Source organism: Arachis ipaensis, chromosome B06 (genome assembly GCF_000816755.2).
Source record: "Arachis ipaensis cultivar K30076 chromosome B06, Araip1.1, whole genome shotgun sequence".
Lineage (NCBI taxonomy): Eukaryota > Viridiplantae > Streptophyta > Magnoliopsida > Fabales > Fabaceae > Arachis > Arachis ipaensis.
Genome location: NC_029790.2, coordinates 88,425,447 through 88,440,606, shown reverse-complemented (window position 1 = coordinate 88,440,606; position 15,160 = coordinate 88,425,447). Strand labels below are relative to the sequence as shown.

General features: G+C 37.1%; 1 long non-coding RNA gene across 3 annotated transcripts; it reads left to right on the top strand.

Annotated features, from left to right (window-relative positions):
• Positions 1,620–5,962, top strand: LOC107604643. Of its 3 annotated transcripts, none has more exons than XR_001612322.2 (10): positions 1,620–1,959; positions 2,079–3,317; positions 3,490–3,540; positions 3,857–4,050; positions 4,167–4,256; positions 4,335–4,427; positions 4,574–4,725; positions 4,838–4,932; positions 5,234–5,285; positions 5,388–5,962. It is a non-coding gene; the product is annotated as an uncharacterized LOC107604643 (long non-coding RNA). The 3 variants fall into 3 exon arrangements; XR_001612323.2 differs by lacking the exon at positions 5,234–5,285 and having other exon boundaries at positions 1,625–1,959; positions 2,079–2,147; positions 3,068–3,317; XR_001612321.2 differs by lacking the exon at positions 5,234–5,285 and having other exon boundaries at positions 1,621–1,959.

The window sequence follows — 15,160 nt, the reverse complement described above, 5'->3', positions numbered from 1 at the left end:
TGCAATTCCTTGAGATACGACCCGAGGTTTAAATACTTCGGTTATAAATTTTATTGGGTTTTGTTACTTGTGCCAACCAAACTTTTGTACGAAAGGATTCTCTGTTGGTTTAGAAACTATACTTACAATGTGATTATTCTTGTAAAATTCTTTACTTGCAGAAAACCCACTCGTCACCCACAAAAATAGCTCTACAACTTGAAGATAAATCAATGAAGCTTGCACATGGAGTGGTTGAAAATGTCTTGATCAAAGTGGAAAAATTCTTCCTCCCAGTGGATTTCATTATTCTTGACATGGAGGAAGATGAGCATGCCTCAATCATTCTAGGAAGACCCTTTCTAGCCACTAGAAGAGCCCTTATTGATGTTGAAAATGGTGAATTAATGCTACGGGTGCATGATGAGCATCAAATCTTTCATGTTTTCAAGACCATGCATCATTCAAGTGATCAAGAGGATTGCAAGAAGGTTGAAGCTAAGGACCTGAATCTGAAGGAAGAACCTAATGAATCATTCCCAGAGGTCCCTTTTTCATGCTTGAGTAAAAAGGAAAAGACAGAAGAGGTGTAACAAGCTGACCACTCAATTGAAACCTCAAAGATTTTGCAACCAAAGCCTCCCTTTCCAATCAATAAACCTCCTAACATCAACCCTAAGTTTGGTGCTGGGTGTGCATCAAACAAGGAGGAGGCTCCAAAGAAGAAAGTGCCTAGAGGGTATAGGAACAAGAAAATTTTTACTGAAGACTTTTCACCCGGAGACAAAGTAGTGCTATCTCACCCCTCACTGTTGCCATACACAGTGAGTAGAGTTCTTTTCTATGAGCATCTTGAGCTTACATATGAAGATATAGGAAGTAAATTCAAGGTGAGAGGGGAAGATGTGAAGCACTATCAACCTCAACCTTAGCAAGGAACAACCGTCAAGCTAGTGACGTTAAAGAAGCGCTTGTTGAGAGGGAACCCAATGCTTAGTATCCTTTGAATTTGTTTTATTTCTTTACTTATTTTTTAGTTATTATCTTGCGTTATAACATGCATGAATATTCACAAGGGTTTGGTGCAAGAAATTGGTGTGTTGATACATGATCACATTTAAGTTTGGTGTTGAGGTGGATGCTGGCAACCTGGCCTCTTCACCTTAAAAAGAGAATAACTTGTGCTACAAAACTCCAAATGAGGTGATTCTAGTGCCATTAGAAAGATAACTTCTAGAGATTTTCAACGAAATATAATAGTCTATAGTGAATACTGAATCTGAGAGTGCAAATCATCATTCTAAGCCAAGTAGTAAAAGGAAAAAAATTGCTGGCGTACAACGTGGAGCTTATCACATAGTACATGAGGTTTTGGCAGCCTGACCTCTTCACCTTCAAAAGAGCATAACTTGAGCTAAATATATCCAAATGACTTGGTTTCAACGGCTTTAGAAAGCTAATTTTAAGAGATTTCAAAAGATATATAATAATCCATAATTGACATGAGTCACTACAAGATTTCTGCTTGTTTATAGGAATTTTTTTGTGGAAGTTTTGGAAAACCTCCATAACATATTTTATTTATAGCAAAATATAAAACCCCCATTAATTAAAACTAGTTTAAATTTCTAAGCCCAATTTTTTAAACCAATAGCCAGTCCCTAACCTACTCTGATTAAACCCAAACAAATTTAACTCCAAACAAAAACTTGACCAAAAAAATTGGAAGAGGAAGATGAGTGAGAATGAAACCCTAGCAGATCTATTCGCCACCGCAGTATTCATCTCTTTGCTATTGCCACCATCAAGCTCGCTGTAGCGTCTGAGATCAGAGGGAGAGTAACCAGCGATGCCCGTGACACTATCCTTGCCAAGGTCCAGGAGCAGGTTTCCATCCTCAACTCCACTTTCTCATAGAAGGAGTCAGATCAAGCCGCTGCCAAGTGCGCCACTCACACGCTCCCCAATCTTGCCAAAACGGTAAATCATCCATTCCTCTTCCTCGATCTCCTAGCGTGTTGCTCCCTTCATTTTAGTTTTTGGCAAATTCGGTCGTGCATGTCTCTTGGTGTAAATCCTTCGGTGGTTGTGTCTTGCAGAGGAAGTGGTGAATGTGATTATCGAAGGCAGAGCTATTCCTTCGGCGCGTCTCCTAAGATCACGACACAGTAACTTTTGAGATCTCCTTCTGCGTTCTTTTGTGCATTCCTATGGAAGCTTATTTTTTGTTAATTTTGTGATTTCCTCTACATTAATTAAGTTTAATTGATTACTTCTCTAATTTCTGATTTGGCTTGTTACTTTTGCGATTATTTAGTAACTTGATGGCGATACAATTAGTGTTGATATTTTTGCTTATCCTAGTTTGATTCTGATTTTTATGTTGAAATATACATATGGATAAGCAGAATGAGATCCTTATGGAAGCCTATAGATCAATGCTCCATGAATGGCAAAAACTTCAAGTTCTTTGCTTGGCACTACCCCTGAATTTTCCTGTCTCTAATTTAATTTGTGCTTTTTTACTATTTTAGCTATTCTCTTTGAAATAGAAATTACATTCTTCATTTAGATAGTCCTAATTTGATGTATTTTTCAGTAACAAATAACAAATGTGATGTTTGTAAGAGAGAAAGTACTTTCTGGTATCTATTGGGATTGTGATACTAATTTCTGGTGGCATGTATCAATGAATTTTCGAATAATGATTTATTTTTCTGTGTGACATGTTTTTATTAATTCATCAACACTAATTCATCATTAAATTATAGAGTTCTAATTAATATGTCAAAGAAGAAATGCTTATGCATAAGCTCTATGATATTATGTCAGCTCATGGTCTAACTAAAAAGGTATCTTGATCATTCATCTCATCTCTTCTATAAGAATTCCATTCTGCTTATCCTCTCCCCTGAAGAATGCAAGGTTGAAAGATAAGTTAGAGGAGTTTTTTCAACTGTCAATACGAGCTCTTTGTTATTCACTGCTCTAATCATGTTAATACTCTATCTTAAGGACCATCAATTGCTTGTTGGTTGTTACTTCTTTTACAATATTTACCTTATTGTATTTATGAATCATCAAACAGCTGGAGTAGAGGTACAAGCATTGGGTGTCATAGTGATGATAACAAACGCTACCTCAAACAATGGCACTTTGCAGTCAGGATTCCACTTTCCATTACTCCTCTCTTTTATTGAATTTTATTTAATACTATTGCTGGCAATTTTGGTTCATCAAAGGTGGTGTGCTATTTAAATAATTATGGCAAGGATTTCAATGGTGGACTCTTTCGTTTCTAGAATGGCCAGTCAATGTCAATTATGCCAATGGCTGAAGTGAGTTTATACTCTTTCACTACTACCACTTGTGTTTTTCTTTTCTAGTCAAATGGTTTCTACTGCTATATAAGGAGAGTAATTTCTCAAAATTTCATTATTGAAATGATTCAATGTAAGAGAAAATGTTTTACTTTTTAATTTATTTTATCCTTTTTTTATCTTTTAACAGGATATTCTGATGTATACTGCTGACCAGCGTAACATTCAATTTGTTGATGAGGTTTATTCAATTGTGATCCTTTCTTGCATGCCCTTACTTACTTGGCCTTGTACATAATCAGCTATTTTATTTCGATTTAAATCTCCTTCTCCCGGACTCTGCGTCCTTAGTAGAAAAGGGATAGAAGAGAAAACAAGATGGTAGCTGTATTTTATTGAAATTCTAGGCTTCTTAATCTATTATTTGTTTCTTTCTAGTTGATTAAGTCATATTAACTATGACACAATGTTAAAATATTCAATGAATTAATTATGTTGTGATCATGAATTCATAATAATAACACTTTTTGTTTTTTTTCTTCCTTATCCTTGTAAAGCATCTACCAGTGGTAAATATGAAACTTTAGGATCCACAGCTGCTAGTGCTTCTGGCCTTCTGGCAATTATGGTGGCAAAATCGATGGAATTCTCTTATCAAGAACTAGCCAAGGCTACAAATAACTTCAGCTCTGATAACAAAATTGGTCAGGGTAGATTCTGAGCTGTCTATTTTGCAGAATTGAGAGGCCATGTAAGAACAAGCCAATTATATCTTTAATAATGTTATATAACCTTCCAAAATTAAAAGGAAAAATAAATTATCTTTAACCATTTAGTTCTTTATCTGCATAATTTTATTCTATGCAGAAAGCAACAATTAAGAAGATGGATGTTCAAGCATCAACAGAGTTTCTTTCAGAGTTGAAGGTCTTAAAACATGTTCATCACTTGAATTTGGTAACTACTTTCTTCTACACCAAAAGGTCGAGTTTCTATGGCATTCAGTGAATCTCAACTTAACTCTGAACAATTTAGGTGCATTTGATTGGATATTGCGTCGAAGGATCTCTCTCCTTGTGTATGAATACATTGAAAATGAAAACTTAGGCCAATATTTGCATGGTACAGGTGAGATCACATTCATATTTTCATGTTATAACATATTACATTATCTACCAAATTAAGCATGTTTATGATCTTATGCTCTTAAATACCAAATTCAACATTTAATCTTTGTTATCATACTAGTGACAATGTTGGTAACATGATTCCAGGGAGAGAACCTTTGGCATGGTCAACAAGGGTGCAAATTGCTCTGGATTCAGCAAGAGGAATTGAATATATACATGAACACACTGTTCCTGTTTATATCCACCGTGATGTGAAACCTGCTAACATATTAATATATAAAGACTTCCGTGAAAAGGTTAGTTTATTGTAATATTCCTGGCAATAATAATTATTTTGTAATTTTTGTTTTCTTTTTTCTGATAAGACTAATATTAAAACTGTCTAATAAGGTTTTGGAAATTTACCAGGTTGCAAATTTTGGGCTAACTAAACTTTGGGAAGTTGGAAGCTCTTTATCACTTCATACTCGTCTTGTGAGAACATTTGGATACATGCCTCCAGTGTAAGAACTTAGTTGTTACTTGTCTTAGAACATAACAGTAAATATTAGAAAATATAAAATAAGTCAACGAAAGTTGTGATTGATACAATTTATAGATTCTGAATGGCTAAGAACTTGGTTTGACATGAATGAATTTATAGATTCTTGGGTTGGGCATAATGTCAAATGCGAGTGTTATCTCTACTTTAGTGACATCTTTTTTCCATTCTTGATTCAAAATGATATTTTCTTTGATTTTGGTCATCTCTACTTTGTATATTAATGATATTTTGCACCCAATTTAATGTTATCTCTACTTTAGTGGATCAGAATGCTTCAACCAGCTAAAGGTTGTTACGGCCGTAGCACCAACAGTAAATTTTACTCTCATCATTATGATCTTGTGTTATCAGAATGTGAACTTCATATTATGTTTCTATGCAGATTGAATTTTAACAAATTGCTAAATTATGCAGATACTTCTGGCAATCAAATCAGAAGAAAACAAGCTACAAGAAGTCATGGTTGGATTAGCAGCAAATGTTTTCACATTCATGTCCTCTCAGGAATCAAGCTCTGTATTTTAAGAAGCTGGAATCACTGAAGTTGAACTGGCAAGTATACTAGTACATATTCTCAAGAAGCACAAGTATCCGGCAACAAAGATGCTGAGGATAAGGAGGTTTGCCATAGAGTTTGCGATTTGAATGATGAAAGACAAAGCAGAAAACATAGATACCTTCAAGCATATGGGAATGGAGAAGGTGCTGGAAGGTGTATTAGAAACCACATCAGAGCTTGAAAGGTTCAATGTTTTCTTTGGTACTGTTGGATTGAACAGGCACAATCTAACAATTCACTCACTGGTTGAGACAGCCTTTAAGTTGCTAGAAAAAAGGTAAAGTAATACATCACTTTTGAACCATATTGTAAAATCAATAATCCATGTTAACCTTGAGCAAAAATTGTAAATTTGTAACACTGTACACTGTTGTTTTTTTTGTATAAATGTGTATTATCCCACATTAATTTTGATTTTGGTTTTTGGTTCTGATGGTTATTTATTTATTTTTTCCTTTAGATTTTGATTCTTCAGTCGAAGAATTAGTGCTTTATTGATTTGTATCAATAAGGACCAATTATTAATGAAAGTCCAGGAGGAACACTTTTCAACGCTATACTCCATGGTATTTATATTTATTAAATTTTGATATTAAAAAATAAAATTTTAATTTGAGAGTATATAAATGAGATGAGATTAATGAATGATTTAAAATTAAAAAGAAATAAATAATCATAGGATTTGTAAAAGTTTAAAAATCTCACAAAATAGTTAATTTTTATTAAATTAAAAAATCAATTTGTGGGGTTTTAACTGCTACAAAAGTGATTTAAAACCCCCACAAAAGTCTAATATAAAATCCCCACTGAATAGATTGTGGAGGTTTTTAAAAACCTCCACAAAAGATCTCGTGGCACCTCAAATTTTGGGAGTTTTAGAAATTTCCATAAACCATTTGGTGGAGGTTATAAACTTCCATAAATAAGAGAAAAAACTGTCACAAATAAACAAAAACCTTGTAGTGAGTGTCACACAACTTTTTCATGCACCAAAGGACGCCACACTTCAAGCTTGCTCCCAGGGAAATAATAATTATTGTTGATTGGTCGAAAGCCCTAATGTTGTACGTGGAATCACTATGTATGATATGGTTGAATTGTTTTCTTCCAGGAAGAAATTTTGGTCCAGCGTACAACATGAGAGTTCTCATGTACTACGCCGAGTAAGGATCATGCATACGCGTATCGTATACATATGCGTGCTGGTGAAAATTTTGGCATTGCACATACGCATGCTGCACACAGTGAGTAGCGTTTTGCGTACTACGTGAGATTTCTCACATAAAATGCAGGGATCAAAGATGTTCTCAGGGACATTTTTCCTTACACGTACAACGCTAAATAGTTCACGTACAACGTGAAGCTTTTTGTTCACTCCTAGGGATAGATTTTGCTTTCACGTACAACGTGACATTGAGCACGTTATACGTTAGGGCACCATCCTTTGATTTACTCTGTGCTTTAATCTTTGCTAGCTTCATTCTTTGCTTTGTCCGTCAATTTTTGCGTGGTACGCCATAGCATTGGAGTAGTACGCCAATATCATTTAACTCATGCATCATTATTAAAGTCTTATACATACATGAAATACTTTATTATATGCATCATATGTTCTATTGCATGCTTCATTTTATTTCATTCTTAATTCACGCTAAGTGCTCCATTTATTTCACTTAATTATACGCTTCAGTTGGCTTAAGCTTCTTGCATTATTGATTCATCTTATATGCATACGTTTTTTTTCCATGTGATAACACATGCATAGTTTTCAATTACCCTATTGAATCACGCATGTTCCATGTAGTTTCATTACTCACTATCCCTTTACTTTATTGATTAATGCATGCACTTGTTCCATTAACGCATGCATTAGTGCGTTATTGATCAAGCTTTGTCCGTTCAGTATTATTATTATGCATTATTCAAGAGCTACGCTTGTTTGCTTCATGGGTCACGTTTTCAAAAACGTATCCTAAGGCTTCAATGCGTGTTCGAAATTTTAAAGTGTATTCAAAATTCCTCTTTTCTTTTTTGGAGCTTGTTTTATGGTTTTTGCTTCCCTCTCCATTATTTCCTACAGATTCATCAACTTAAAGGGATTAAAGCAATATACACAAGATTCAAGGAATCTCTACAAGCTCCATCATCATCACCATTGCTCTAATAAAAGTTGTGTACGTGTTCATGGAGTAAGTTTGGTGTGCCACACCACACCCCATTGGGTACTTGGCCTAATTTACATAGATTGCATCACACTAAGTTTGGTGTTCTCTCACCAAATTTGGTGTTGCCACATTCACCATGTAAACACAGTAACAACGTCATTATTTTATTTTATTTTGGCTTTGCTTTCATTTTGTTTTGATTTGGGTTCTTTTAATTGACTAAGCCTCTACATTAATTGAATTATTTCACTTGATAATGCTGTTCCATTACCATTACTTTTTCTTTTCTTTGATACTTGAGGACAAGCAATCATTCTAAGTAGTATTGGAGGTTATGCTCTACATAGCCTAAAAAGTGATGAAAAAGAAGAGGATGAAGAGAAAAGCAGTGAGAACTAAGGTTGTTTCTTTCTTTTTTAATAATATACATGTGTTTCATTTTTTTTATCTTATACAATGCATTTAAAATTTCTAATTGTCAAGTATATATCTTGTCCATCACAACCCACAATAATAATCATGCTTGCTCCTGAATGTGATATGGTCAACTGGTTCCAGTAGTCACAGAGAGGGAAGTAAACTTCCTGAGGCATCTCCGAAAGATCCTGTGGAGGCAGTGGAACTGGCTCCTACTGCGGTTCCTGCCTGAGCTCTCTAGCGTGCTCCATACTCTTCTTTGTAATCGGTCTCTCAACACCGATCGGGGTATCTCTATCAATGTGAGCTCCAGCTGCTGCACATAGGCGTAGATGAGATGAGAGAAAGCCAGTCTCGCAGTGGTGGAGGACTTGTCAGCTATCCTATAGAACTCCTGAGAGATCACCTCGTGCACCTCCACCTCGTTGCCGAGCATAATACAGTGAATCATCACTTCTCTCTCGACTGTAACCTCAAAACGGTTACTCGTAGGGAGGATGGAATGTTGGATGAACTCGAACCATCCTCGAGCAACTGGCTTGAGGTCATGCCTACCCAACTGGTATGGCTTGCCTTTAGAATCCTTCCTCCACTAAGCTCCGGGGAGGCAAATGTCAACAAGAACTTGATCCAATCTCTAGTCAGTATTGACCCTCCGAGTGTACGAATGAGGGTCCTCTCCAGATGGTGGTAACTGCAATGCCACCCTTACACTCTCCAGGCTGAAATCCATGATATGCCCTCTGACCATGGTTTGCTAATTCTTCGACTCCGGGTTCACGTCTCTGACATGGTTGTATGTCAGCCAAGCATGGGTGTAGAACTCTCACACCATCAATGCTCCAACCTCAGTTACGAGGTTAGCCAGAACTTTCCAACCCCGTCTCAGAATCTGGTACAAGATCTTCGGGTACTCATTCGGCTTTAGATCGAAGCGGACCTCGAGAATCACCTTCTTCTTGTGTAGTACATCATAAAATGATCCTCATGTGTCTTAGAGGAGAACTGAGTGAAGTCCTATGGGTTGAAGGTAGGCGCCTTCTCTTTCCTTTTTCTTGAGAAGGATTCTCCAGTCTTGGATGTCATGGATATAGTAAAAATGAAAGACAAAAGCGGAGCACCTAACACCAAACTTAAAAGGTTTGATCGTCCCCGAGCAAAGTAAAAAAAGAAAATAAAGGAAGTAAAAGAAAATAGACGAAAAGAGATAGAGAAAAATGAAGAAGGGGCTTCGGCCTTGGTTAGTGAAGAAGAAGGAGAAGAACGTTGGGGGTGTGTAAAGGGGAAGAGTAAGTAAAGAAGGAGAGAGTAGGATGAAGGGCGGTGAAAGTGAAAGTGAAGTGGAGTATTTATGGGTGGGGAAGGAGTAGGGTTCGGTTATGGAGTATGGGTAGGGGGAATTGAATTTCAATTTGGGTTGTTGGAAGGAGAGATAGATGGGATAGATGATAGTGGATTGGGTGGAGTGGGAGGTGAGTTGAGAGAATCAAGGGAAGTGATGGGTGATGGGATGGATGAATGTGAATGGAAAAGTGGATAAAGAGGAGAGAGAATGGATAAAGTTTGAATTGGTAAAAAATGGTTAGGGTTGGGGTTTAACCAATGACTAAAGCCATTCCTTCATCCTCGCTGACTACTCCCTGGTCGCTAAACGCCAGCTTCGGCATTTAGCGCCAGCAGGGGAATAACACTTTTTTTCACGTTAAACGCCAGCAATGGGCGTTAAACGCCCTAGGGAGAGTAAAAAATTGTGTTGGAACGCCCCTTTTTGGGAATTAAACGCCCAAGCCAAAGCTCCCTCTCTTGGCACTAAATGCCTTTCCTAGCGTTTAGCGCCCCCAGCATGTTGTCTACAAGGCGTTCTATTTTTATGTCTAAGTCCTTCTGTTCCTGACTAAATATTGTACATGATCATAAATGTTAGAAAAATTATGAAAACTATGAAAATCACTGAAAAATAAAATAATATGAAATCAAACTAAAATAAAACTAAAATAAAACTGAAATAAACTAAAGGATATTTATGGTTGGGTTGCCTCCCAACAAGCGCTTCTTTACCGTCACTAGCTTGGCGGTCAGCTACTCTAAAGAGGAGGATCATAGGGGCTCAGATCTTCATCCCTCATTGTGAACTTCTTTTCTGTGCTCTCATTAATTAGTTTAACATGCTCCAGAGACAGGATTCTATTCACAGTGTGTGGTATGACTGGACTTCTAGTGAACACCACCTTCATGCCATGTAAGAAGTCCTCAGTAGGAATCTTCTTGTTCCTCCAACCCTTAGGTACCTTCTTCTTGGGGTCTCCTCCATTTTTGGTGGGTGGTGAATTCTTAACCCCAAACTTAGGTTTGATGTCAGGGGGTACTGTATGGCTTTCCACCAAGTGAGCAGGTTGAAATACTGAGCTCTGTATGCAAGTACCTCCTTTGTCAGAGATTGGTGGAGGTTTAGAAACCTTGAACACCAAATAGTCCTCATGCATCCTCAGGACTAATTCTCCTCTCTCAACGTCAATCAGGGCTCGTCTAGTGGCTAGGAATGGCCTCCTAAGATGATGGAGTTATCTATATCCTCTCCCGTGTCAAGTATCACAAAGTCTGCAGGGAGGAAAATGTCTTCAACCTTGACCAGCACGTTCTCCACTAATGTATATGCCTGCTTTTGAGACTTGTCAGCTATCTCTAATGCTATTCTTATAGGCTGCACCTCTTGGATCCCCAGCTTCTTCATCACAGACAGATGTATTAGATTTATTCTCGAACCAAGATCATACAGTGCCTTCTCAAATGTGATAGTCCCTATGGTACAGGGGATTAGGAAGCTTCGAGGGTCTGACATCTTCTTTGGTAGCCTCCTCTGAACCAGTGCACTGTACTCCTTGGTCAAGATCACAGTTTCATCTCTCTTCAAGGCCTTCTTTTCAGAGAGTGCGCTTTTTTAAACAGGCCATATAGGGAGGCATCTTCTCCAACATCTCAACAAAAGGAATATATTAATGTGCAGTATTTTAAAGATTTTCAAGAACTGAGTGAATTGCTCATCCTTGGTCTCCCTTTGCAGTTTCTAAAGGTGTTGTACTTTAGGCTTTTGTGCCACCAATGGGGCATGTAACAGTGCTTTTCTAGGTTATTCTTGAGCCTTTTCTTCCTTTAATTCCTCAGCAGCATACATCTCTCTATGCTTGGCCTCCTTGCCCATGGTGAGGGCCTTACATTCTTCTCTTGGATTTACCTCTGTGTTACTGGGAAGAGTGTTAGGAGGTCTCTCAGGTATCCTCTTGCTCAACTGACCCACTTGTACTTCCAAGTTCCAAATTGAAGCTCTTGTCTCTTGTATAAAGCTATGAGTGGTCTTGAAAAGTTCAGAAACTATTGTTGCTAAGTAAGGATTGTCTTAGCTCTGAGAGGGTCCTTGTTGCTACTAAGAGGGCTGGAACTGATGGTTGTTAAACCTATTTTGATTTGAACTTCCCTGATTGTTATTGAAGCTCTGTTGGGGCTTTTGTGGCTACTCTCTCCACCCAAAATTAGGATGATTCCTCCATCCCTGATTGAAAGTATTGGCATAGGGATCATTATTGGGATTTTTGGAGGAATTTTTCATATAATTTACTTGCTCAATGGTGGGTTGAGCATAGCCACAAGTGTTCCCCTAGTTATAGCTTCGAGTCATGTCACAGGATGCATCTTGAGTATTGATAGCTGAGACTTGCATCCCTGTTAAGTGCTGAGAGATCATGCTAATCAGCTGGGACATGAGCTTATTTTGAGCCAAAATGGCATCTAGTGTGTCCACCTCCAAGACTCCTTTCTTCTGAGTAGTCCCAGTATTCACAGGGTTCCTCTCAGAAGTGTATAAATACTGATTGTTGGCAACCATCTCAATAAGCTCATTCGCTTCTTTAGGCATCTTCTTCATGTGAAAGGAGCAACCTTCAGAGTTATCCAGTGATATATTGGCCATCTCAGAGAGGCCATCATAAAAGATCTGTAGCCTAGTCCATTTCGAAAATATTTCAAGAGGACGCTTCCTGATCATTAAGTTGAATCTCTCCCAGGCTTCATAGAGGGACTCTCTATCTTTCTTCCTAAAGGTCTGGACATCCACCCTAAGCTTAGTTAGCTTCTGAGGTGGAAAAAATTTGGTCAAAAATTCAGTGACCACTTTGTCCCATGTGTCCAGGCTCTCCTTGGGCTGAGAATCAAGCCACTGCTTCACTCTGTCCCTCATAGCAAATGGGAAGAGCATGAGCTTGTAGACCTCACGATTCACTCCATTCGTCTTCATAGTGTCATAGATATACAGAAAGTTGGAGATGAATAGGTTGGGATCCTCCTGCAGGAGTCCCTGAAACTAGTAGCTTTGCTGCACCAGAGTGATCAGCTGCGGCTTCAGCTCAAAATTGTTAGCACGAATGGCGGGTACTAAAATACTGCGCTCATAGAAGTCAGGAGTGGGTGTAGTGTATGAGCTAAGTGTCCTCCTTGCTTGCTCATTAGCATTCGGGTTCCCAACATTAGTGTCCATAGCTTCCTTCTTAAAAGGTCTCGTTGAGATTCTCTCCGGCTTTGTAAGCTTTAGCTTGTTGCAAACGCCACCTCAAGGTCCTCTCAGGCTCAGAATCAAACTCAAGAAAGGGTTCTTTGTCCCTGTTCCTGCTCATAAATAAACAAGAGACAAAAAAGAGTGGGAGTCTCTATGTCAAAGTATAGAGAACTCCTAGTGACATATCCTATCTAAAAAGAAATAAAATAAAATAAAGTAAGCAATTAACCTAAACTTTTGAAAATAAGAATGCAAAAATAACCTAAAAATTTTGAAAACTAAAAAGTAAGAGACACCAAAAATTTATGAAATTAAAAAGAGGAAAATACTAAAGGGACACCAAACTTAAAATTGCAAATTAAGGAAAAATAAATTAAGCAAGAATCGAAATTTAAAAGAAAAATAAAAGTAAAAAAAATAAAAGAAAAAGTAAATAACCAAAACTAAAAAGAATACCTAATCTAAAAACTAGTTCAAAAACTAGTTTATGGCCACAAAACCCCTAATTACCCAAAGCTAAGAGGATTATATGTCACATATCCCAATTAATTCATGTAATTCGCAATTTAGGAGGAATTTGTTTTCAAGTTGTAGTTCAAGCGAGATAACTCTCTCGAGAATCACAAGAACTCAAGTAAAATAAGGGTCATACTCTCGTTCCACCCAAATTCATAAGATTAAGAACGAAAATAATTCTTAGAATTGAATCAATACATTAATTAAAATAGAAGAATAATAGTTCTAATCCATAGAAATAAATAGAGCTCCTAACCTTAACCAAGAGGTTTAGTTGCTCATGACTTATAGAGAAACTAGGGTTCTGAAAAATGCGAAAGAGCGAAGATCCAAGCTTTTTTCTAAAGGGTGGATCTTATTCCTTATATACTAACCTAATTTAAAAAGGAAATAAAAATAAAATAATAAATCATAAAACTAAAAGATATTGTTTGTAAATAAAAATTACAAAAAAAAAATAAAATATAACTAATAAATGCTAAATCCACTTGAGAAGCCCATGAAAGAGTGAATTCGGTCTGCTGCTGGCGTTAAACGCCAATTAAACGCCATATTTGGCGTTTAACGCCCAAAGGGGGGCAGTGGTGCTCTGGTCTAAGTCCTCTGCTGGCGCTAAATGCCAGTTGGGCGTTTAGCGCCCAGGGGGGTTGCTGCCAGCTTTTCTCCATTTTACTCCAAACTCTGCCAAATTGCTCCGAATTTCACCTGAAATAATAAAAATACTAAAACAACTCAAAGTAGCATCCAAAGATGATTTTTTCACTGAAATAAAGTAAAACTAAATAAAATCTAACTAAAAACAACTAGAAAATGATAAGAAAAAAGGTACAAGATGCTCACGCATCAGAAATCCAGGCTAGGAGCAGTATAAGAGCCAAGAGTCCTCCTAGGTTATTGATGAGCAAATATTTTATACGATTTTTGGCATCATTTTCATATAGTTTTTAGTATGTTTTGTTTAAGTTTTATTATATTTTCATAGGTTTTAGTGTAAAATTCACATTTTTGGATTCTACTTTGAGTTTGTGTGTTTTTATGCAATTTCAAGTATTTTCTAGCTGAAATTGAGGAGTTGGAGCAAAAGTCTGATTTAGAGGTAGACAGTGACGGATCCAGAAAAATTTAGTAGTGGGGGCAAAAATATAATAAAATTTAGGTATAGATTTTTTTTGGCTTTCCACAATACCCAACAAGTTAAGGACTAATTCATCGTGAATTTGGGTTCCATTTAACAGTCTACAATTGACCGGCAATGAGTTGCGTGCTACATATACGAGATGGAATTCAAACTCCCCATACTTACTTAAGTAGACGACTAAGCTATCACTTGACCAATCCAAATTGGTTTAAATATATTTAAAATTTTAAATGAGAACTATCTATACATATTGATAAAAACTAAAAGTATATATACAATCACTTATTATAATATTTAAAATAATAAAAATATAATTTCATACAGACCTCCTTACACTCGAAAGAGCTTTTCTGGAGCTACATACATCCAAATCGAGCGTTCTCAATGGCTATGGAAAGCTGACATCCAGAACCTTCCAGAAATATATAATAGTCTATACTTTGCTTCAGAATAGAAGGTCTAAAATTGGTGTTCAACGCCAGCCATCTGCCCCAGTCCAGGTGCCCAACGCCCACCAAGGGGAGACCAGCGTCCAAATGCCCAAAGAGGTGCCCTTAGCCAGTGTTCAACACCCTAGACCCTCCTAGCTCGTGGATCTCAATCAAGCTCAGCCCAAACACTCACCAAGTGGGCCCTAGAAGTGGATTTTAGCACTAAAAGACTGTTTTACACTTCTTATGTAATCTTTAATCATTAGTTTAGTATTTTAGGGATATTTTACATAATCTTTAAGGGACCTTTTGCCATATTTTCGAATTTCATATTGTATTTTCTATTAGTATGAGTTTCTAAACCTCCTAGGTTGACGGGAGGAGCTCTGCTGAGTTTTTCGGATTAATAAAGTAC